The sequence below is a fragment of the Doryrhamphus excisus genome, chromosome 12 (genome assembly GCF_030265055.1).
Source record: "Doryrhamphus excisus isolate RoL2022-K1 chromosome 12, RoL_Dexc_1.0, whole genome shotgun sequence".
Taxonomy (NCBI): domain Eukaryota; kingdom Metazoa; phylum Chordata; class Actinopteri; order Syngnathiformes; family Syngnathidae; genus Doryrhamphus; species Doryrhamphus excisus.
The window spans coordinates 12,469,008-12,495,205 of record NC_080477.1 but is presented as its reverse complement, the minus strand read 5'-3'; the positions used below and the strand labels follow the sequence as shown (position 1 = coordinate 12,495,205).

The 26,198-nt window shown below is 40.1% G+C and overlaps 1 protein-coding gene across 4 annotated transcripts in view; it reads left to right on the top strand.

Moving 5' to 3' along the window:
• zfhx3b (zinc finger homeobox 3b) overlaps positions 1-26,198 on the top strand; it is a 331,901-nt gene that overhangs the window by 145,476 nt on the left and 160,227 nt on the right. For all 4 annotated transcript variants that reach the window (XM_058089529.1, XM_058089531.1, XM_058089533.1 and 1 more), the window contains one exon: positions 14,012-14,065. The gene's annotated coding sequence lies outside the window, so the exon portion shown is untranslated. The remainder of the gene's footprint in view (positions 1-14,011; positions 14,066-26,198) is intronic.

Sequence of the window (26,198 nt, the reverse complement as noted above, 5' to 3'; positions counted from 1 at the left end):
TAAAACATTGTAAGGCGTAAGCTACTGCAGGGTGGTTGTGGAATTTTGTTTTGATACAATTTTATGTGTATATTTATTTTTGTATTTTTCAACAGTCACACAGAGTCGGGCAATCTTTATTACTTTATTTTGAAATGAACACATGAATAACAGTGCAATTCCAACACCATATACAGTATGTGTTGCAAAAAACACCTCTCCGTTTGCTTCCTCGTTCTCACCACACTACTGCGAGGTGCATTCACAGACACTCTGAACTTTGAACATCACAGTAACATCACAGTGCTCGGAAAACCCATGAAAAAAACTCAAAATATGTGAATTCAGTTTAAATTACGTGGTGCCTTATAATAATGCTTATAATAATACATTTATAGTGTGATAAAAATACAGCAAACAGCAAGTACAGCAAATGTTACACAAATAGATTTTCAGACATGTGTGGTATCGTAATGTACATTCAAATATACATAACCCATCCATCCATTTACTACCGCTTATCCACACAAAGGTCGCGGGAAAGTATGCTGTCCAGAAATTCTAATGTGTGAGTATAAAGGTACTATAGGGGTGTTATTGTTAGTCTAGAGGGCTCTAATAATGACTACAATGTTTTTACAATGTCATAAACATTCATTCATTTTCTACCGCTTTTCCTCACGAAGATCGCGGGGTATGCTGGAGCCTATCCCAGCTGACTTCAGGTGAGAGGCGGGGTACACCCTGGACTGGTGGCCAGCCAATCACAGGGCACATATACAGTACAACCATGTACTATTCCATGTATAACCATGTTTCTATTCATGGGCATATTTCATAGAAAATAACAAATGGTGAATCATCCAATTAATAATCATAAAATTCATAATTTTCCAGCTGTCATACTTTTATTTTGTACAAATTCCAGCCAAAAGTTATGAATTATGCTGGCATGAGTCGCTGCTGCAACACCGTCCTCAAACATGGTAGAAATGCAATCTGTAAAGGTTGAATCAGGGCTGAAGAAGCCTTTTGGATTAAAGGTGAAAATGTCTTCAATAAACACGAAGAGTCCAGTCATCTGGTTCAACCTTTGTGGATTAACCACGGACTGGATGGTTGGGAATCTCCGCAGACACATGGTGGACATGCCATCAACCTTCCAAAAAGATACAATATTTTGCAAAGTAAATCATTTATTCTGCAATGATTTAAAAGTAGTCAGGGGATTTATGAATTTTTAAACAAGATATGTGACTAAAATCGTAAGCACCGTAATTCGAAAATGCTGTGTTTTTCCTCCTAATTAAAGTGTGGATCCTTTGGAAAATGCCTTTAACGTGAAAGTCTCTCGCAGAATTCAGCATTAAATGTTGAAGCAGCACAAAAAAGTTGTTATAGCACTAAAATTGTACACTAAATTGTACACTCCTGTATGCTGCAAATGGCATGCCTAAAATCGTGTTATTAAGCTTAACGCTGTGTTCTGTAAATGTAAAAAAAAATGCTATCTTTAGGTAACTTTGCACTAAATTTGAATGTTTTTTTTCCTATTTTTATAACTTTTCCTATTTTGTTACATGCAAAAATTTGTCACAAAAATGTGATTTTTTTTGTACTTTTTTTCTAAAATATAATTTTAAAGTAATGCAGAGAGAGTTAATTTCTTGGAAAAACATCATGTTTTACTATCGGAAGTTGATAGATGAACCCACCTCCCATGTGTTGTGTCTGTGTGTTGCTGTTTCACGTTTCATTTTCTGTAACTGTATGTTTATGTGCACATTTCCTTAATTGCATTAAGAGGATGACGCACTTTCTTACTCTGTTTAAGCTCACTTTAATTGCCTCTGAATGGTGCACTGGGGAAGCGGGGACTGAAGGCACAATGTGGACATGCAATTAGCTATCTTTCATAAGCTGCTTCGGGGGAGGAAGGAAATACGAGCAAGGGCTCCAATTCATGGAGGAATTTGGCACGCGAGGCAACAAATGCTATTTTGTGGTGGCATCTTGATGGACTGACATTTTATTCATTAAAGAGTCAGACATTTGGGGAAAGCAAGACAGAGAGAAGTGGTCAAAGGGAGCGAGCCGCTGTGATAAAAAAGGCGTAGACACCACCAAGATAGAGGTGAGGTGCAAATAAGAAATGAAGACGGAGGGAGTGAGCTAAGAGTGATTGAGGGAGATCACACCGTGATGCATGTGTGTGCGAGCCCTGGCAAAATGTCACTTTAGTTGTGAAAAAGTGCCACCATGATGACAATACGTCTCCAGGAACCATCCGGCATGTGCTGGATCCTGGGAATTGCACCCATTTTACATATTTCACCCAAAGTGACATATCAAGTGGAACACATGCAGGATACTTCCTGTTGGAAAAATAATACCAACGCTCCTTCATTTGCTTCTGTCGTAAAAAGGACCGTTTTATCGCTTTCCAACATAAACGTTTTCATATTCCTTCCTTGATCGTAATAATGGCTGTGCAGTCCATAAAACCTTTATACTTTATAAATATTAATTTCTTCAGAACATATTTTTAGGCATGTCTAATGTGGACTGATGATAATCACATAAGTAGCTCTTAAAACATGCTATTAGTTTACGATCCTTTATCCAGATTGGAATCGAGCTGCGCCAGCATTTTTCAAGTGTATAAATTCATAAGAGTAAATGTAAATGACGTCATGCATTAAGTTAATGGCATTGTTGCATATTTCCCGAGCTTTTAATAGCACACAATGCAATAGGTACAACACATATTCGTACCACGCTAACCCCTCCTTCTCCCTGTCACGCTCCTCATTTTTCTTTGCTCATTCCCCCCCGTTTTTCATTTTTCCCCTCCTGTGACACCCCACCCCTTCCCCCATCTTGGACAACCTCGCCCTGTCCCCCCTGTCTCTCCCCATCTCCCCCTTTCTCTCATCCCCACTCACATCTCCCCATCCCTTTCTCTCCCTCTCTCTTTTTTCATTTAATAGTGGACCTCAGAGTGGTTGCCATGTCGACCAGCCGGCATATTACTATGGCAACCGGTCTGAGCGAGACAAGGCTGCTGATTAGGGAGAGATGTCTAGTGTTGCCTGTCCAGAGGAGGGTGGGGAGGAAAAAGCGGGGAAATGGTGTTGGGGTGCTGGAGGGGGACTGCATATTATAGAGCTGCATATTGTACATGTGGATATCCGTGTGTGTGTGTGTGTGTGTGTGTAGTGTGTGTATGTGTGTATTCTGCATGCTTGCATCTGAAAAAAGGCTGGTCACTTTTTTAATAGCAAGTCAAAGCCCACACATAATATTACTTGCAGCCATGTACTGTCTTACACTATCCATATGATTACAGTCTGACTGTACATTTATGGAAATGGTGGAATAGTGTCGAAGCACACTTGCCGTGAATAAATATGCTCATCATACTTTTGTGGTGCAGGTTCTGGACTTGAACTTGACTGCACATGTGCTGCTACTGGACTCAGGTGGGCTCGCATCTAGTGATATGACATGTGAGGGACAGACCATTTTTTTAAGCTGAACCCTTCCACAGGATCACTAATGAACATGGTAGAGGACGCCACAGACCTCCCAGATCCATCAGAGAAACTAATTACAAAGATCCAATTAAAGAGAGAGGGGGGGTTGGAGGGGAGATTGGAGTTGGGAGTCACCAATGGGCCCAGTCAAGCCGTCAGCTCATTGAAGATCGTAATTATGGCTTATTTATTATTCATCCTTGAGCTAAATAAGAGCCTGGCATTTCAATAATAATAATAAGCACAGATAAAAAGGCAGCAAAAACTACAGACTTACTAATTGCTGTGCTTTGGAGATTAAACGACTGGAAAAATGTTGTTGTTTACTTATTCATAACATCCAGAAGCAGCATAACCGCGTAGCAATCCACACAGCAAATTAGGTTTTCCTCATGAGATCTCCCTGGTGGACATAATCCTCAACAAAACCAGGATGCCATGCCTCCCTTAACAAGTGTGTGTGTGTGTGTGTGTGTGTGTGTGTGTGCGGTGTAGGTCTGTAGCACTGGGCAGACATTTAATGGCTGGCTGTTTTTATTCTGATGAGGTCTCATTAGGTTGTGATGTGAAGATTGATGTGTGGTCTGGAATGCTGAGACATGAGAAAATATACATGTTGCATATTATATTTCTATGCAAAAGTTTTGTTTAGTATTCAGGAATGGAAAACGGAAAATTGTGACGTGAAACCAAGAAATAATGTACCAAGAAAATACTAACTTTGTTGTTTTAACAATATATTTCACAGTAGACATTTTGACGAAGTAAATAGTAGGACATATACAAAAATTCATAGAGATAAGGCACAGGGGGTCAAGGAAGACCCCCTTAATATTTGGCAGTCATTTGAATAAAGTTCCTATCACAGGAATATATTTTCACCATTTTAGTCATGACATCAATGGAACTGTCCATCATCTCAATCATAACGCTAACAAACAACCCATTTGTCAGTTTTATTTAATTGTTACAAATGTAATTGTTGCCTATTAACTTGCACATTAGAATTATTAGTACATACAGTATTTATACAGCAATGTGTTATAAAGAAAGAATAACATGTATGTAAATGATAATAGGTGATAATAGGGATGTTATTTCTAGTCTACAGGGTTTTTATAATGTGAAAAATTATATTTAAGAAGTCATACAAAGGTTTTCTATGATGTAACTGCAAAAACATTCCATTTCGTAATTTTGAATCTTACTTTGCGGAAATTCATACATTAACACAGTGTTTCTCAGGAAGTGACGCATTGACGACATGTGTTGAATGAGGAGGTCATTGTCACGGAATATCTTTTAGTTGACAAATTCACTTAATGAGATAATACATTCACAAAACATGTTCAAGTCCAGGATGGAATTCATATAGCGATCAGCAGCTCTTCCCATATACAGCCATCTTCACTCTGCCTCTCTTTCCCCTAAACTGAACTCTTAAGGCACCTCATCATAAGACTGCCAGCTCTTGGCCTCACTGGCTGTGGCAGAGGTGAAGAATATCACATCATCATAAAGTGGAGATGGCATTACACTCATCACAAATTATAGATGAATTTTAGTGTGTGCTGGAAGGCCTGGTAGTCTAGTGCTTCACTCAAGTGACTCTCATAGCCTGCAATCCCCTTCAGCCTCCAATTGGAAGTATTTATCAAGACAGTCCATATGAGCATCGAGCATGTGTGGTTTATATTGTGTGTAATGTTGAATGTGTATTGTTTAAGGGAAAATGTGATTGCGATACCCAACACTACAGCAGCACTCTTGGTAGCGAGGCTGGATAATGTAAAGGCGGGCTGCTGTCGATCCACCTCAAGAATAGAGTAACAGTTTCATAACGTTCCTTTGGGTTTCTATTTCAAGCTGCTGCTATTTCATAAATACCAGCTGTATTGTATTGTTGTTCTTACAGTAAGCGATTGCACATCACGACACGTTTTCCTCCCGTATTGGATCTCATTTGATTTCAGATGTACTGAATGGAGTGTCTAGTGAGTTAAAATTATTGTATTATGGAAAGCATGAGCAAAAATCGTATAGCCGTCCCTCAAAAATTTGCTGCTTTATTTTATCACGGTTTAAAAAAACAAATAAATTACTAAATTATTTCTGTTTGCGGTTGGCTATGCTCTAGTATTTCAGGGACCTAGCTTGGGCATTTTCAAAGATGAAAAAGCAAAATTTGCATTTAAAGTAATATGTTGTATTCTACTCTGGTCACAAGATGTCAGCCTGATACATTGATGAGACAATAGCCACAGAAAGTATGCTGTCCAGAAATTCTAATGTGTGAGTATAGAGGTACTATAGGGGTGTTATTGTTAGTCTAGAGGGCTCTAAAAATGACTAAAAATGTTTTTACAATGTCACAAACAGGTTTTCCATATTATTTCATTCATTCATTCATTTTCTTGAGCCTATCCCAGCTGTCTTCGGGCGAGAGGTGGGGTACACCCTGGACTGGTCGCCAGCCAATCACAGGGCACATATAGACAAACAACCATTCACACTCACATTCATACCTATGGACAATTTAGAGTCGCCAATTAACCTAGCATGTTTTTGGAATGTGGGAGGAAACCGGAGTACCCGGAGAAAACCCACGCATGCACGGGGAGAACATGCAAACTCCACACAGAGATTCCTGAGAGTACAAGGTTTTTTACAAAAACTACAAAACTATTTCATTTAAATGAAAAAAATTCAGAATTCACTTAACCAATTAAACAAAAGTGAGAAATTCATTTCACTTTTTCTGAAACAGAGCTAAAATTTAAAAAAAAATAGAATTTTTTAAAAAACAAAGCAACTACACTTCAGCTCATAGGAAACAATGAAGAGCATGCTACATACAGTATTTCCGATTGCATATTCATGCTGGCAACATACTTGATCCCGTGTGTCATTACGTATTTGTTTTGTATATGCACCTTTGAAGAAAGTTGCACCACTGTCTTTTGTGTTATTGCAGCACCGTGTTATGTTCATCTCAATGCCTTTGTCCTTGAATCCCAAAGGATCCTTGCTAATATACTTATATTAGGCCAATCAAGCAGCTGCAGACAGTGTAATTGAATAGTCAATACCTGGAAGAATAGTAAGCAATGTTTAGAGACGTCTATATTTATGTTAATTGAGTATTTTCTTCCCTCTCCTCTCTACAATATGTCATCTCACACAAAATGTAAGGCCATATAGTACATTAGGTGTGCTGTTATTAATGATCATAAGTTGAGTGCACTTGCATACATATTTACTATTTTGACCTTGCTGCAAATGATCTGTGGAGAGCAGAGGCTTTGTGTCCCCTCTTTTATTCCTCTCCATTTCAAAATCATCTAGTTCCATTTTTAAACCATCCAGACTAGTTGGATAAAAGGTTATAGTAACACAGTGCAGCTGAAATGGGACATGACAGACAGAGCCATTGACTTTATTGATTGATTCCATTAAAGTATTCTAATCCAGTTGCATGCTTGTAGGTTTTGTCTGGGCTTATAAAAAAAGCTTGTGGAATTTGTCAGAGGAAGCTCTATGGGAGGATAACAGTGTTGTGGTATGGAAATTACTAATAATTGTCTTTTGTCTTTGATGCAGATCATTTTCCTGAATTTGTCAGCGGACAATGCAGTTCACTTTTTGTGGTTCATATATTGGCTTCCTGAGTTGGGACTATAAACAAAGGAAGATTTTCCATAAGGGCTGCAATAGAGTGAACAAACGTAACATGAAACATTATCTAACATGAATGTGCCTGTAGGTATAACGCTGTGATACGGTTAACAGATTGTGGATGAATGGCACCGGTGTTTGGATCAGTTGACTTGGTCCACACCTAAGTTTGATTCCTGTGTCCCCATGCTTACTGAAGGAACCTCACTAAAATTAATTACAGTTGGATGAACACAGAACTGTGAAATCACCTTGAATAACAGGCATAAAGACATGTATTATGCTTTTGGAACTTAGTGGAGGCCTGAGTCCAGGCCCCCCAAATGCAAGGCAAGAAAACATCTGCATCTGTCACATATGTTGCAAGCATAGATCAAAAATCATAAAATCCCCAATCCATGGAAAATTCTGTCCAGACACCTCTATATGGACTTGTGTATGTAAACTGATTCTTTTACTGCTGGACTGTTGGACACAAAAACGGTCAACATTTGGCAAAACATGCTACCCTACTGTGTTATTACCTGTGTTGTTATTTTTCAGACAAAAACACCACATGGTGGCACAGTTATTAAACTCCACAATTACACCCATTGGTTGGACTGACTTGAGATTTCTCACACAGCTCAATGTGCTCTGTAAAAGATGCACATTAATTGTAGCGTTTTTAGCCAAATCACTACAAAATTTGGTACACACCTTTAGAGGAGCGACAAACACATGCCTGTAAATTTTGAGTAATTTTGGTTGGAAAAATGGCTGCATGGCAGCCGATTGGTTAGAGTTCAATTCCACTCTTGGCCATCTCTGTGTGGAGTATTCATGTTCTCCCCGTGCATGCGTGAGTTTTCTCCGGGTACTCCGGTTTCCTCCCACATTCCAAAAACATGCTAGGTTAATTGGCAACTCCAAATTGTCCATAGGTATGAATGTGAGTGTGAATGGTTGTTTGTCTATATGTGCCCTGTGATTGGCTGGCGACCAGTCCAGGGTGTACCCCGCCTGGATAGGCTCCAGCACCCCCGTGACCCTTGTGAGGATAAGCGGTAGAAAATGAATGAAAGGTTGAAAGAGCATGGCTGCCATGAAGCAGAATGTATTTACAGGGGCTTCGAATGGATTTGACCGTTAGACATTAACCATTTATTTAATGATCATAAAACTTTGAGGATTACATGTGTCTTCTAAAGCATTTTGAGCACAACCCACTGGGGAGGCCACAAATATAATTTTCATGAAAAAAATTGAGATGCACCATGTGCTATTTCCTATGGCTTGGCACTTTTATTGTACATTATTGCCACCTACATGATCACAAATGATTAAAATTTGCTTTTATAAGCTTTTATCAATTACAGACTTGCCTTGAGCATTTCCATCCATTTTTTTCCCTAATTTACAGTATTGCCCCAATGTTAGCAGGCTAGACTCTACTACGAATAGACTCTTTTAGTTGAGCTCCTCTAAGTGCTCTTGTTCTTAATGTAGATGCTCCACATGGGTGGACACGCATGGCCATTTGCACAGGATAACAACAGACTCCACCGACAAAACACATCGCCCTATTGCTCTCGCGGCACACTCACACAAACACGTGCACGCTGACCAGATCACACCCCCTCGGGGCTGTGGCCAGCGCTTGAGCAATGTCTCCCCAGGGGGCTGATATTTTATAGTTTGTGTCCATCAGTGCCATAGCCCAGGGCGCCAGGGTTGACAGTAAGTGCTCTCAACACCGGCGACACTGATTCATCTGTGCTATGACACAGATGAGAAAGAGAGAGTGGGGGTTGTGGGGCTGATGCGCATATTCTGTTTACCATCAGTATATCTTGTACTGAACTCCAAACTGCTTTCACTTTTGGTGGGTTCATGGGCGCTCAGCACAGACACCATGCTCGACTAAAATATGGCGGCCTAATGGGCTCCGCTAGTTTAAAAAGGCGTCTTCAGTCAAACATAGTGTTTGCATTTTTTTCGCCCCCTTACTTCACCAGCTAATGTAGCTCTTCTACATATATATAGGGAGGTTACCTATGAACCTCAGCCTGGTGGATCCGCATACTAAGCAATCAATGTGTCACCTCTTCTTGACAATCTATTTTTTTTTTTCATATGAGGCCAGTGCTCATTTTTCCTTGTCAGCAGAAGGTAATTTGCTGTATTGTGATTCGGTCCTAAAACTTGGTGACGAGGTGTCTGATAAGTGGTGAGCCCCTGACACAACCCCCACCATACCCGAGCATCACCCACAATGTGTAGGGAAAAATATGAAGGAAGCACCCCAACCCCCATCCTATCTCCAACCAACTGCACCCAGCACCCCAACGCCTTCTTTCCAGACCAAGCCCAACATAGCAGAAGCCGAGGCAGGCTGCTAAATTAGATAAGCAGGGCTGTGGCGCAGCGCCCCTGATTAATAAAAGATGCAGTGCTCCCTGGGGATGGCCCCTCTGAGGGCCCAGCAGAATCTCGCCTCAGACAATGGAGCTTGCTCTCGCACAATGAACAGGAAATGGAGAAAATGAACCAATCATGGAAATATAACATTTAAAGCAGCACTAGCCTGTGACCCTCTGTAACATTACACATGCAGCATAATAGAGAATAATGCTTGCTAAAAGTGCAGAACGAGAAGAAAAATGTTAATATATTCACTTATTTTGGAAGCATGGCTCGCTGTTGACATATGTTGGATAGAACTATCTACTTTTGTTAGAGAACAGAAACACATTTGCATTTGTATTTGCTACTTCACATTATGGTCAGGATCATTTATATATCAACAGTCAACACGCATGTTCTTTTAATTCATCTAAGTTACTGATCAAGTTATTTATATTAATAAACATTTATATTGGATACACATGCACGATCAAATGAGATTCACTACGAGAGCTGGAATAAAAACATAAAAAGCACTTGCAAAGTGTATTAATGTCCAGTTTTGACAAATATTGTCAGAGAGGTACAGATTTAACATCATATTTATTAATGTAGTTGCTCGGAGTGGTACAGAACTGCATTACATCATTCTGAGATGTGATTCTAATATTTTATTTACCATATTTAATATTTATATATGTACCTACCATATTTAGCAACCTGAGATGAGAGGGACAAAATATTAGAAAGTGTCAGGATGATGCAGTGCAGACCATTGCACCACTGCAAAACTACAACCACAATAATAAACAATATGCGGCCAATAGAAATTAATACAGTTCAGACTCTTTGGGATTAAACATTGTTATCTTTGTAAAAGCATCACTGCAGTGTGTTGGTGTGTGTGATGTTGTGACTGGTGATTTAATTTTATTAAATTTAATAACATTTTTTTAATTTTAGAATGTGCATGTGATTGGATTCCTGTTCAGTTTTATATTTATGCTCATTCTAAAAGACTATTTAACAATGCAGGTACATGTTGACAGGCTAAATTATAATACAATTTGTCAAAATGAGACAGTCACCAACATGTCGGTATAAAAATAAATAATGAAAAATAAATAATTAGGATTATATTATTGTATGTCTACTAAAAGCAGCCTTTAAAATGTTTTTTTTATCCTGCTTTGGAATAAAGTTATCATTAAGTTGAAACATTCAGATGATTTTAATGTGATTTTGCATACTTTTCAAATTTTTTAGCAAGTTATTCAATGGGTCATATTATTAAGGACCCCCCACAGAGGTCATGGGGAAAAACAATGATGGGTAAAAAAAAAAAAAGCTACTTCCACCATACTTCACAAATAAGAAGTCATGCCTATAAGTTGTTACACTAACTGCACCATTTCTCAGATTCAGTGGCTGTTATCAGCTGTTAAACCCAAATGGCGACACTTTGATGAGGAATTAGATTAAATACTTTAACACCTTAACGCCGACTATGTGAGCTACCCTTTGGAAAGCACTTGCTACTGGGTAACTTCATCATAGTGCACCAAAATGTGTATTCAACTGAATATTCAATATTTTGGGATCATTGTGAATATAGTAGATAGGAAAAAATAGAATGGTGTTTTTAGCATGTGTTTATGTTCATCTGTTTGACGACCTCTTGGTCCGTGGAGACTGATGTAAGATGAATGAGTGGAACCATTTTTATATTATTATTTATATAATAATAAAATGATTAAAAACATTTAAATATGGCATATGCACCATGTTGAGTATATGTTATATACTCAATCCTCGACAAAGTTTTGTGGAAATCTTGCCAACCAGCAAATGGCACACAAATCTTGGTAGCGTCGGTGTTATTTGTGGGTGTGCATGCTTGCACTGATGATCAGTTACTGGTTCTCACAATCACCGCATCATGTGGCCATGTCATTCCAGTCTTCCATTAGCTTCTTTGACATTCATCCCACATTGGCTTTGTTACCGGGAGCATATTATCTCCTTCCCTGCTGCTGTTTGTAAAACAGCCTGCAATGAGCTAGTTGCCTATGGAGACCAACAAAATGAAGGGAATATAATCACCTGCCTTCCATTTTAAAACTCGGGCTTCAGATTTGCCTTTTAAGGTGGTGCTTTTTAGTACTTACACCATTATACAAATGCATGCAGAGATGTGTGCCCAACTAATGTTTGTGATATGCCGTAATACGGCAGTCCGGAATAATCAAGATGAATCACTCTACACATACGTAGTATGTGTGTGCATGCAATCATGTGACTTTTCAGAGAAATGTTTCTCTTTTAGTATGTACCGTGCAATTGTCGTGAACACCGGGGCGTTTATCTTGAAATAACCTCCACCTGCTTCTGTCTGCCAACAATAGCGAGACGCTTCTAATTTTCTGCCAGATAATTCTAGTCATATTGAGATGAAAAAGGTCAAGGGTTAGCCTGTAAGATTCTGATTGGTTTTGAGCCCCTGTCCTCCCCTTGCTGGAGATAAAAATGGAAAGCAATATTTCATTTACAGCACCGCAACTCTTAGACTGCATAGTGATTTTTAGGCAATAGTTGAGTGAGGAGGTGTTGCAGTTCTGCGATGATTACAGAGCATCTAACCGTCAGCACTCGACACACAACAATGGTGCTGATGATATCTTGCATCAGCATTTTTTTTCTGTCTTTGCTTTTTAGCTGTTCAATTTTCTCCAAAGCCTTCCAAGCTACAAAGATTGATGGCTTTTGTATATGCATATGTATCGGCTGTGCACATGCAGCTGAACCTGCGTTTGACCTTCATCTGCACAATGCTTTTGTAACATTTTTTTTTCTAAAGCAGCAAAAGAAGGTGTAATACTGTATGGATTAATCCTGCTCAATTCCTGATGTTTAAAAAAATGCTTGATTTCTAAGCTGCCTCAGTGAATGTTATTATTTTCAGTGTTTTTTTTTCCACTAAAAATAATATTTAATTCACGTGTAAATGTATAGAGGACTGAATTGGCTGAAATCAGTACTTGCACAAAACCTGGAAGGTAATAAAGTCATATAACCAAAAGCAAATAATAAACTGCCGAAAGCATCAGGCCTAAACAAAGCCTAAGCTAATGCAACTCAAATCACAAAATCTCTCTGTCTTAATAAAGGACCCACTGACAGCTATAACAAATCTATGACATAAAAATAATTCATATTAGTGGATATTGTGTGGAAATCCCCCAAAGCATTACACACAAACAACACGAGCTCATTTATCATGTTCTTTGTCTTTTATTTCTTTGCTTGGAAGCTCGTGAATAATCTCTTTGACCTGGTTTCTTGTGCATCTTTTTTTTTTCTTTTTTATGGTACCCTGAGGGTCATGTGTATCTCATATTATGCAGCCACCCAAACAACCGCCTCCAAAGAGCGGTCCAACTTGTGGGCGGGGCTTGAAGCTGCCCTGTAAGGTCACTGCAATGGTCACGTGACAGGCCACTGGAGCCCCTTGGGTCAAATGACGAACGAAGCTGCCAGGATCAGGAGGGTGTCAGGGGTGTTTTTGCACAAAGCATTCTATAAAAGTGTAACTGGGCTGTATTTGCCCTTTCCTCTTGCTATGTGTTCAGCCAACAGGCCCCTAAAGATCTCTTAAAAAAGTGCTGATGCACTTGCGCTCATGTAATCCTCCTTGCTCTGCTCCACCTCAACCCCTTTCCCTAACCTCTCCCCCGCCCTTCTGCATCCTCCCTCGCATTCCCTCACAGCCTGATGCTGATGCGGGCGACATGGTGATGGGATGAAGGGGGCTTGTTTGGGCCCCCAGCTAATCAGCGCACATTAGAGCATGACTAAATAAATCTTAAGTGCTGCTAATTGCTTACCAGTGAAAACAATAACAGGGCACTTGCCCAGAGGCTCTGGAGTAGTGAGGGGCTGAAGCACAGGGGACCGTGTGTGAGGGGATGGTGGGGGGGCTGGCACTGGGCCAACAGGAGACACCGGCGTTATCAGTCACCCCCCTCTTCTTCCATGTTTAACTCACACACCACTTGGCACTGTCACTGCCATGTGTGCATGTGCCAGATGCCCCGCACCCGCCATATGCACAACATATTGCCTGCAGACATCATCAACCGAGAATTAGCTTTAAATGACAACTCCAGACAAGCCTGGTCCTGGTGTACAGCCATCTTACATCACCGCATTAATAAACATGAATTAGTAATGACACAATTAGACGGGGTTGTTCTGACATTTTCTTTACATTAATGGTGTCTCCAGTGAGCACCATAAGACCTCAGACCTTTACATATTAGAAGAAGGCTTGGTTAAAAAAAGACATCAGATAGGATGACTCATCTTGGAAATGTTGACAATGTGCCGTCCTGTCCTGTCCTTTTTGGCTCTTATGAGCTGTGTTGTTTCTCTCGCAGGGTGCTCTCCGTGAGGGAGGTGTTTGAACAGCCTACAGACTACTGTGACACAAGGTACGTGTAACTCTGTAACAGACTCACACAAGTATTTAAAAGGACGGAAAAGTAAAGCGCTGGTTGAAAACTATTTTACTGCAAAATGAGCATCAATGTAAATTAGATAAGTAAGGCTGTAGTGAAAACTTTCATAATTTTTCAACGTTCAATCACTGCCATATCATAAAAAAATTAAAGCAAAATTGTAGCATTCTTGGCCTAAGTTTGGCATTTTCAAACATGAAAAAGCAAAATTTGCATTTAAAGTAATATGTTGCATTCTACACTGGTCACAAGATGTCAGCTTGATACATTGATTAGACAATCACCACAGAAAGTATGCTATCCAGAAATGCTAATGTGTGAGTATAAAGCTACTATAGGGGTGTTATTGTTAGTCTAGAGGGCTCTAATAATGACAAAAATGTTTTTACAATGTCATAAACAGGTTTTCTATATATTCTTTCATTCATTCATTCATTAATTTCCTACCACTTATCCTTACGAGGGTCACAGGGGTGCTGGAGCCTATCCCAGCTGTCTTCGGGCGAGAGGCGGGGTACACCCTGGACTGGTGGCCAGCCAATCACAAGCCACATATAGACAAACAACCATTCACACTCACATTCATACCTATGGACAATTTGGAGTCGCCAATTAACCTAGCATGGTTTTGGAATGTGGGAGGAAACCGGAGTACCCGCAGAAAACACGCTCCACACAGAGATGGCCGAGGGTGGAATTGAACTTGCGTCTCCTAGCTTGAGGCCTGCATGCTAACCACTTGATCATCGTGCAACCTAAAAACAGAATTGTATAATACAAAGTTTGTGAAAAATAAAACTTTGCACTCACAAACCAATTTTTCCTCAGTGATAACAATCGTGATGATTAGACACCACATGACTTCTGGATATCAATACATAATCAACTTAATAGGTTGACTTAATAAGTTTTATTCAAGTGGAGTAATTTGGCCCTGTATGTATAGCTTCTTGGTTTGGAGCTGGTCTGCTCCTCTACTATGTCAGTATTACCTGTGCAGCAGAAATGTATCCGTATTTTAAGCACAGAGCATCAGTTTTAACAACCACTGCAAATCATCCTATATTAATTGCAATTAATATTTGGGCTACTCAATAAAATCGTGGTGTTTTTTTTCTTAAGAAAGGACCAAACGTTATCCAAGATGAATTTTATTATCACTGTACCCCAATAATATAAAAATCACAACCATCAAGTTTCCATTTTACGTATTTTGGATGTTAGAAATCCTTGTAAAGCTCTCTGCAGGTTAGGACTACGTGTCATGTCTGTATATGTATATAGTCTCCTGAATGTTGTCATAACTTGTAAGCTTCTGAATCCCTCTTAACTTGACAAGGTTACTTGACAAGTTTAACTTGACGTTAGTGATCATGATTGACTGCATCTGGTAGTTCCTCATTCATTCATTTTCTACCGCTTTTTCCTCACGAGGGTCGCAGGGGTGCTGGAGCCTATCCCAGCTGTCTTCGGGCGAGAGGCGGGGTACACCCTGGACTGGTCGCCAGCCAATCACAGGGCACATATAGACAAACAACCATTCACACTCACATTCATACCTATGGACAATTTGGAGTCGCCAATTAACCTAGCATGTTTTTGGAATGTGGGAGGAAACCGGAGTACCCGGAGAAAACCCACGCATGCACGGGGAGAACATGCAAACTCCACACAGAGATGGCCGAGAGTGGAATTGTACCCTGGTCTCCTAGCTGTGAGGTCTGCGCGCTAACCATGGCACCGCCGTGCCGCCCTCTGGTAGTTCCTGTTTGGTAGTATTCAATCATTTGTTTGGCAGCACTAATTGACTCGACCAATGGTCAGTCGTCATGATCACACCATTACTTTTTAAAAAAGTTTTGATGAAGTCAAAAGTACCCACATGCACTCAAAATCTAGAATATTGAATTCATTCATTGATTCATTCATTTTTTACCGCGTATACTGGAGCCTATCCTGGCTGTCTTTGGGCGAGAGGCGGGGTACATCCTGAACTGGTCGCCATCCAATCACAGGGCGAATATTGAATTCTTATTTTTATTTTAACTCATTTTGATAACACAAAAACCTTAGAACAAAAACCCACACTGAGAAAAATGTCCCACTGTTCAGATAGAATAGACACAACTAAATGGATTCCTCCTCTTTACTTTTAAGTTTTTTAATATCACCCTCTTCATTCATTAAAGATTTCCATGTTGGAACAGGATGTGATGTCAGGACACTGTTCAATCGTTCTCCTCCTCTCTTCTTGGAACGTGTGTCTCCTCTGCAGTCTTTTACTGCTTTCCCATGGGACTTGTGTGCTTTTGTTAGCTTTTCTGTCAACATGTGCAGCCTAATTGCTTGATTAGTTGAGGTTGACTGGCCTGTTAATTGAATACTAATTAGGATGTGATGTGTCTAATGAAGACACTATTTTATTGTTTGGCACTCATCCAAGTGGTAGCTTTTATTTCAGAGCGGAATCAAACAGGGAGGATGAAAGAGAGCCCTGCTTTGAAAGCACATGAATCAAGTGTAGAAGGTGATAACATTTAATCAAGTTTATTTCTTGAAATTAATCTTGCTATTATATGGTGAGGAAAAATACATACACATAATTTAGCTAGTTGGAACAAAAGATATTTCATTGTATTTTTAAAATAATTATGTTCGGTGCTAACTGAAGATTAAACAAAACGCTTATGCTGTTTGTTTGCTAATACTGCAGTGATTCATTACTCTGGCAAAGTAAATATAGCCAAGAATTCATTAGCTGTACAATCTAATGATGACATGAGATGAAAATGTCTTTACAAAGATAAAAAGACTCAGCTTTCATTTTCATTAACATTACAGTTATTACTGTGGTTGTCGTTTGCTGTCTTGTGAAACAGCTCTGTATCCCACAGAGGGTTGTGCAATATTTTGATTATCGTGTTTAACTGTAGGCAAGATGGAGCTTCTTCAATAAACCCTGGTTAGTGACCGCCCCGGTGAGCGTGTTTTTTGGTTGACGTCGGTAATTTTAGTCAAAATTTTGCCTTGGCTTGCACACATTTTCCGATTAGCGCACAATATGTTGTTATGGTGTCGATGAACATTTGTTATTAATTGTATTTTATGTATTTTTAGCACATATGTCCTTGTTAGCATAGTGTTCTAACAAAATTGCAATCACATGATGTCATCAGCGGTTGACTCTCACTTTTTTTGTAGTTTTACACGCATAAAACACTTCTAAATGCATATAAATGATGCGTGAAAGGGTGAAATGGACATTAAAAGGGCAACTGCACTTTTTTGGAATTTAGCTCATCATTCACAATCTTTATGTGAAACATGAACACATATTTCTTTCCCTTTTCTGTGCATTTTATATGAGCTAGCTAACAATGGACATCATGGGAAATAACTATTTTGATGCTACAGCCCTCATAAAACTAAAAAAAAAACACTGTTCCATTTACATAGATAACTTGAATATTGACCAAGTTATGGCGATATTATTATTGTAGCAGCTAACATGAAAAACTTGAGTAGCGCTCGTCTCAGCGTCATTCACAGACGGAAGAGTGGATACCCAGCTTTCAATTTTGCTACAAAGACTCAACAAGATGCTGGTTTGCCATCAGCATTTTTTACCTGAGGACGGAGGCACATGTCTTCTGCTGGAAGACACAGCCATCTCAATGAGAGCGGACATTAGTCTGCTTTTGTTGATGGAACTAGCATAAGTATGTGTCTCAATGCGCCGAGAGAATAAGTTTGGGTAGTGTTTAAATCATCAAAATATGGCAAGATACTGCAACTATTACATGTTATCATCAGTGTACATGTTAATGCATGATCACAGCATGTACAGCAAACAATGCAACGTTGTTAGAGGTTGAAATGACAATGTCCCAATGACATGCATTGTTAGCTAGCTCATATTAACTTGCTTTTTTGTGTTATAATGCACAGAAAAGTGAAATAAATATGTGTGTGTGTTTCACATAAGGATTGTGAATGATGGGCAAAAAAAAAAAAAAGAAGTAGAGTTCCCCTTTAAGGTTCCCAAAGACACAATGTGACCACACCATTTTTTGGTTCTGTCCTTAAGTATATAGTTTTCCTCACCTTCTTTATCAAAATGCTGGCATTTGCAACTCTGTTTGTCTCCATTTTGGACTTTTGGGGTGAGAAATACTATTGAATTCAAGAAATAATGGAATAATAGAAAGTGGTGTCTTGTGTTGATTTCGCTGCCCCATCGTGTCTTTTGGGAACAGTCACAACAAGAATCATGTCTTCAATGAAGGTAAAAGCAAACTTATTTATTAATTTATCCCTTTCATTCATCATATATGTGTTTTTCTATGTATTTTCTATTAAGCTATCATTGTAAAATCTTCTGTGTTAATATTTTTTCTTTGTGGAACAGTTTGGAATTTTGTATTTCGTATTTGGTTAGCATCTGTTTTGGTTAGAGTTGGACCTTCTTATGCTAACCGAGGTTCCACTACATGTCTAAACATGTAGTTCACATGGGGTGAAGACACATCTAGAACCAAGTGAGCAAAGTCAACGGTCTGACGACCACCACCTGCAATCACTTCCTGTCACATTAACTGCTTTGTAAAACAAAATAGTATACCCAAGTATAAAGAGAATGACGAGTAATACCACAACTGTACGTTGATGTTTATATTGCTCTTTGTTGTAGTTCAAAATGGTCTTAACATGAGTGTCTCCCATTCCGTTCCAGTGATGGTATCAAGAAATGGCTTCCACCACCACAGCTGGTTGGGGGAATGTTGTGTCTCTCAAATCTATGCACAAGGGCATTGTATTTAAAAGCAATCAATAGAAACTTGATTTCAGTTTAGCACTTGGGTCGGAGTGGGGTGGGTAGTCCCATGGGGCTTTGGACCTTCCTTCAGGTGCAGCGTAGCTCAAGGCCTTTCATTGACCACTCTTTGCTTTTGTTGGGAGCACCACTCAATCAGCAAACAAAAAACCAAACATATTTCCACAGTATAGGAAGTAAAAATGCATCCTGGTATTCCATGTTGGATATATCCGCTGTCTGACTTCAGCAAAGTTTGCTTGGACACTAGAATGATATTCGCTCTTCTTGATGTTTGTATCCTTTGAATCATTTTTCTCCAGCATTTCCAGTTCCATTGTGATTGGTGCAGTTGGGCCTCCTGTGTCCAAACTGTGGTTCAGAGGGAAACAGAAGATTGTTCAGATTCCAGCAGTTTTTTTTTTTGCTAAACACAACGTAAACAGTGAAAGTAGAACAGGTGAGAGAGTAGTTTTTATGAAAAACAAAGTGCCCACCCTCTCTCTTCCTACCTAATCTCCTTACAGCCTCATGTCTTCATGCTCACCACACACGTTACAATCTACCTGAGCGGGAATCACAGCAGGCCAGGAGCATTATAAACATTAGCGACCCCAGGTGTGGGATGACCTCCATTCTTGCACAGATACACATGCATTTCTTTGCATTATCCCTCCATCTATCACTTAGCTGCATACTTTGCGCAGTAGTCGTTAGTCACCCTCACCCGCCCGCGCTTAATGAGAAAGCAATTACCATAGGCTTTGCCCCAATCCCAGTGGCTTCGCAGCATAGTCCGAAACCCGGCATCCCAACCTGTTCAGCTCTGCGTCCGTTGCTTGGCTCGGATTCCCCATCTCCTCCCTTGTACCTCTTCTCCCTTTCACTGTGGCTGCAGACTCTCTCTATTTCTCCATCCTCTCTGCAGCCTCTCTCTTTCGCTCCTCCCAGCTTCCAGGCTGCTCTGGGTTTTAGACGGATCACTCTCACAATGGTTGATCAATACAGGTATTGATCCACTGGCAAAATGTTTATAAAATCCTTCTGGGCAGCCGCGGTGCAGTGAGGAGAAGAGGTGGGGCGGCGAGAGGGCCAGCATGCCATGTTATTCTTCAGCAACAGAAGACCGCCTGATTGGCTGCCAGCCTTGCCAAGAAGAGGGCCGGCACACTGTGTGGAGTTTTCGTCACTGTGGCTTGGCACAGCGCAGTCGTCACTGGCTCATGCTGCTAAACTTCCCAGACCACCAAAGCAGAGTGCTGTTGATCGCTGGCCAAGCAGCGGCGCCTGCCCTTTCTCCTTTCATTTCACTCAGGAAAATAATTTGCATGAATTAGCAATCCTGGAGGCAACCCTTAATGAGGATTTCATTCCCAACAGCTTGCCTGTCTTGGCAGCAACCCACCCAAGCGCTTGCCTACATTTACTTTCCTAATCATTCAATCCTCTTGATGAATTCTTTTTTTTTTTGCAAAGTTTAGAATCTGGCAGAACACAACTAATATTTCAAATGGTTACTATAGCTATTAAACGTTAGTGAATTTGGAAGATAAATGAAATTTCCAAAGGGAACTGAATCATTTTGTCTGCCCTATGACTTTAAATATTGCACCTTATGTTGTTGCTCTGATTAGATCGAAGGCCCCGCAGTATTTTAATCTCTCAGGATGATGTTTATATATATATATGTATATATATATATATATACATATATATATATATATATATATATATATATATATATATATATATATATATACATATATATATATAAACATCATCCTGAGAGATTAAAATACTATATATATATATATATATATATATATATATATATATATATATATATTATATTATATTATATTAGGGCGGCACAGCGGTCGAGTGGTTAGCGCGCAGACCTCACAGCCTCACAGCTAGGAGACCAGGGTTCAATTCCACCCTCGGCCATCTCTGTGTGGAGTTTACATGTTCTCCCCGTGCATGCATGGGTTTTCTCCGGATACTCCGGTTTCCTCCCACATTCCAAAAACATGCTAGGTTAATTGGCCACTCCAAATTGTCCATAGGTATGAATGTGAGTGTGAATGGTTGTTTGTCTATATGTGCCCTGGGATTGGCTGGCGACCAGTCCAGGGTGTACCCCGCCTCTCGCCCGAAGACAGCTGGGATAGGCTCCAGCACCCCCGCGACCCTCGTGAGGAAAAGCGGTAGTGAATGAATGAATGAATATTATATGTAAATTGACTGACAGGCAGCATGCAACAGGTCAGAATAAGTTAGCTTAGCCGACCCCATGTGGCTCTCCTCGGATGTTAAACATTCCCATGTAGACTTGGGCTCATCTTAGGTTTTGAGGTGATATACTGGCCTTTTGTCAAATAAAATGCTCTTTTGTTAAGTTCATCTGAATCATACCCATGTTTCCAATGTCACAGAGCTGTGTAAATCGGACTACATTACACGGTCTAATGCACATTAGGTTAGGTCGATATTTTATTTGTTCGGAAGGAAACATAGTAAGCATAACAGACATCATCAACACAGCCAGGGCAATCCTAGGTCATGACTTCCCAAGCGAGGATATATACACTGTATAATATAATTATTTACATAAAATTACAGTGTAATGCAGAGCATTATATAACACATTCTGGTGTCCCAGCTGTTGTTGAACAGGGTGAACATCTGTCTGCCATAAGACCTACCACGGTCATGGGTGTGTGTGTGTGTGTGTGTGTGTGTGTGGGTGGGTGGGTGCAGGCTCTTTGGCTTCTCCGTATACATCCAGATGCCCAGACAGTGGCACAAACCACAAGGTCCATCCATGTATTTGTGGAAGATGTTACTGACTGCTGGAATTGTTTCATTGTATACAGATTAGCTGGCTGTAGACAGATATTCACTTGTTGACTACAAGTGCATGAAAGTGAGCATTTATATAAGCCATTCAAACATTTCTAGACAGTTTTATACAAACAGTACAACTAGAATTACTCCCTGGCTCATTCATTATTGTAACATACTGTAAAGAAGTTACATCCTTTGTCATGTTGTTGTTAGAGTGTTGAAGGTCATCCTCTCATCCTCCACTTTCTTTCAGTGTTGTTAAGGTGTCACTCCATGTTGCCATTTAGCACCTCACCTTCAATCTATTCCCTATTCGCCGACTTTTTTTTAAAATTTGCACATTCCCCAGCCATCATTTTCCCCCTTTAGTTTTTCACCTTATGCTCCTTTCTCTGCCCTTCCTGTCTGCAATAGAGTATGTTATTCGTTTTATATGAATTCAGGGGCTTTTTGGTGCATGCTTCCAGCAGAAATCAATTTCAGCGCAGACAGCATAACCAAACAAAGCTCTGCACTCATTTCAACACAGGCCTCAGTGTAACCCATCTCACTCATTCTCCCTTCCTGTGCTCCTTCATTGGAGGACATTTTGTTCTCCCTCTGATGCCATTATGTCAGTCACTGCAGACGCCTGCTGAAGTGTGACTGCAGCCCGCTAAATGGATCCTGGCAAGCGATGATTATTAAAGAATACAAAGTTTGCATCTGTTAATGTATATGTCAGTTTGTGTGTGTGTAAGCAAGAGGTGGTGTCCTCTCACTGTAGTGTGAATAAGACAGACTGGAGATGCTCTCTTTTGTACTATCAGTGGAGGACGTGCACCAGTTAAAGCGGCCTCTGGTTTGTCCTCTTTCCTTTGCTCTGCTTTTATTGATTTCACCAAGACATGGAGACAGACGCAAAGAAAGGGCCTTTTCACAGGGAAGTTAAACGGTCAAGTAGCGAGTAGAGGGTGGCTTTCACCACTTTATTGACTAGGTAGAAAAATGTCACCATTATGGAGGCCCTTGCAGCAGATAGCAAGCTGATTGGATGAATGCCCTGAGGTCAGAGTGGAACATGTTTCCCCTGCAGCCAAACGAGAGCAAATAGAAAAGCTCAGGAATTCACTTGATTTGCAGGTTAGCTTTTGCTTCCTCTTCTACTTCCACCGCGATTGACTGATGTTTTGGAGACGGTGTGAAATGTATTTGTTGTCAAATCTTACAGGTAATACAATGAAACACTAAATAGTTTCTCTTGACTCCAGTGACATACACTCAACAAACCATATAAATGCAACAGTCATTATCTGCGGTGACATTATTTGCATTATATTATTTTTACATCAGGATCATCTCACGGTATCTCTATGCATCTGATATGCCATCAATAAAGGGAACCTGTGCCACACATGGTGGCATGGTATGGTTATGCTTATGGTATGGTAATTAGTGCATCAATCAACTCAGTTGACACAATTGCTGACCTTATTATTGGTGCAGGCGGCACGGCGCACAGACCTCACAGCTAGGAAGACCAGGGTTCAATTCCACCCTCGGCCATCTCTGTGTGGAGTTTGCATGTTTTCCCCGTGCATGCGTGGGTTTTCTCCGGGTACTCCGGTTTCCTCCCACATTCCAAAAACATGCTAGGTTAATTGGCGACTCCAAATTGTCCATAGGTATGAATGTGAGTGTGAATGGTTGTTTGTCTATATGTGCCCTATGATTGGCTGGCGACCAGTCCAGGGTGTACCCCGCCTCTCGCCCGAAGACAGCTGGGATAGGCTCCAGCACCTCCGCGACCCTCGTGAGCAAAAAGCGGTAGAAAATGAATGAATGAATGAATTATTGGTGCAACCTCTCAAGCCATGGTCCACGGTGTAAATGGATTCAGTCCGGACAATGATGCATGTGTTTCAACACTTTCCAGTTCATGACAGTCTGGAAGACACACTTGGTGGTTCCAATGTTGTAGTTCTTTGGTAGATCAAACAAATCATTTCATGCTGGTAAAGAGAAACTCACAGCTGAACTCAAATCCAGTATATCATCAGAGACCCTAAACTAATAAGCGTGTACAGTATGTTAAGTCGACATAAGTGGCCTTTACATCTGTAAGGCGTGGGAAAAGCTTGATATCTGTTTTTGAGAATGCTTTTATTTGACGCTGTGAAGCTTTTGGACATGTAAAATTTGCCATTAAATCCCAATTTTTTTTGAGACTGTGCAAGATAGGTGGACTCTTGATGAAATGGCTCAGGTTTCAACTTCAAAACACTTTCAAGACCCGCCCACTCATGTCAATCAGTCTAATTAGCTTAGCATATCTTTGGGCTGGCCGGCTCCTCGTGGCAGCACTAGACAGACCTCTGGAAAGGTCAGCATGCCACAACAGAGACGGAGCAGTGCTTAATCAGAGGTGAAATGGTTTCGTTTTCTCAATTGATTCCAGTTCAAATCAAACAAGAGTGTCCAGTGTTGAGCCACTCAAATATGCAAGGGGAAGCCCACTGGCATGTGATGGATGGCATGCCATTTATTTTTCTGCTCTACGTGACAAATTGTACACGGCTTGTGAAGAAAACTCTGCTTGAAACTTTGGACTATAGTCAACGTGAAAAAAAACATCACTTTTATAGCATTGACACAAAGGGGAAATAGGATTAGCATTAGGAAATAAATATTTTGTCTTCACTCTCTCTAACAAAGTAAACTAAGTACCATTAACACTAGGCCCCTGAAGCGTTATATATCTTTTTACACGCTCTTAAAAACTCTTCTTTTACACAGTTGTCACAGACATGTATACATAGTGGGAAGCGTCTGAGCTCACCCACACGCCTGCATGCTGCACGTCCACTGCCTGCATAATATATGTAATGAAATAATGTTTCCAGTGGGATGGCTGTGGCTGGGGGATGAAAATGTGTTGTGAATATCAATGCGGCGTCCCCCAGACTCCCTGGTTCAATTGATGTGATGGTGGGGGGGTAAATGAATATGCCAAAGTGAGAGTAGTGTTATCCGTTTGCCCAAAGCAAGCATACATATACAGCGCGAGCGGGGCATCTTTATTTACCTCATCAGTCATTATTTTGTGTCCTTTTCTGTCCTTTACACCCTGCATCCACTCTGGTGCTAAATTCTGAAGTCATTTTATTTGTATCTCATGAAAACCACCCGTCATTGAAAATATATAGATCAAAAGTTGTTGGAAGAGGAGGGCCCAATTCAGTGGCTGCATCCTTTGGAGGGTGAATTCGATCTGTGTATTGCATGCTGTAGCCTTCTTTTGACCTTTTTTTTTTTTTTTTTAACAATTTTATACAGCCTGAAGTATTCAGTTTCAAATAACAGACTTGTGCTCATTCCAACATCTAATAGCAGGGGCTTCAGCAAGGGTGAAATGTGCACATCTTTTGCTGAAAATTTGTAGAAAAATTCAATGCGGAAAGGGTGCACATTCCTACGGATTCTTTTCACTCATGCTTGGAGCTCACGCTCAGTTTTTCAGTCAGCGACTCCTGATGGCAAAGTATGAAAATCATATATTTCATGAAACAACCTTCATGTAATAATCATGTATTTCATATTATTATCACTACAGATATAATTGAACCACCTACACGGACAAGCAAATTGATTGTGCCACTCAAGATATTGAAATCCTTTTGTATACATGCCAATTAATAGTGCTCATGGTGACTTGTGTTATTGACTTTAACATTATTTGAAAACTCAGCAAACAGTAGGCTAAGATGTGAAAGTGTGGTTAGCGACAGTTCTCATGGTGGAGCTGACAATATTAACTTGATTGGTCTGATATTTCAATTGCAATTGTTGCCCTTCGAAAATAACCTTGGTACAGTGCTTGACATAGTAAGCACTGCTTTTTCTCTATTTGCACACTTTGCGTTTTTCTTTGGAGTCACCATCTTTAATAATATTTAACATTGACCATTTATAAATGATTGTGGGAGGGGGAGTCGTGGTATAGTTATGGTTTCATATAATTGAACATGTATGCAAGTTACATTGGAATACATCACATACACAACCGGTCAGAATTTTTAGAACACCTCAATATTTTATTGAAAATGTATCGCATTCAAGTCCTATGGATCACTTTAAATGGTACAAACAAACAAACAAACAAAAAAAGCTAAGGTTACCCAAAACTGGAAAATAAAGTGAATTTCAGAATTATACAAAAATGCCTATTTCAGGGACCACAAAATGGATCAACTGCAGAAATGGAGGTCGATCAAGCCTTACCAGTTGATGCAACTAATTCCCACAGGAGTGCTCTGTCTGCATAAAAAACAGTGTTCAGAACACACCGTGATACTATACCCTTGTCAACATCATTGAACGGCATTGTAGTGGAGAAAGCCATTTGTTGTTACAAAAATGTGGAAGCGAGACAGACCATCTTAAAACCTCAACGGAAATTGGAGTGTT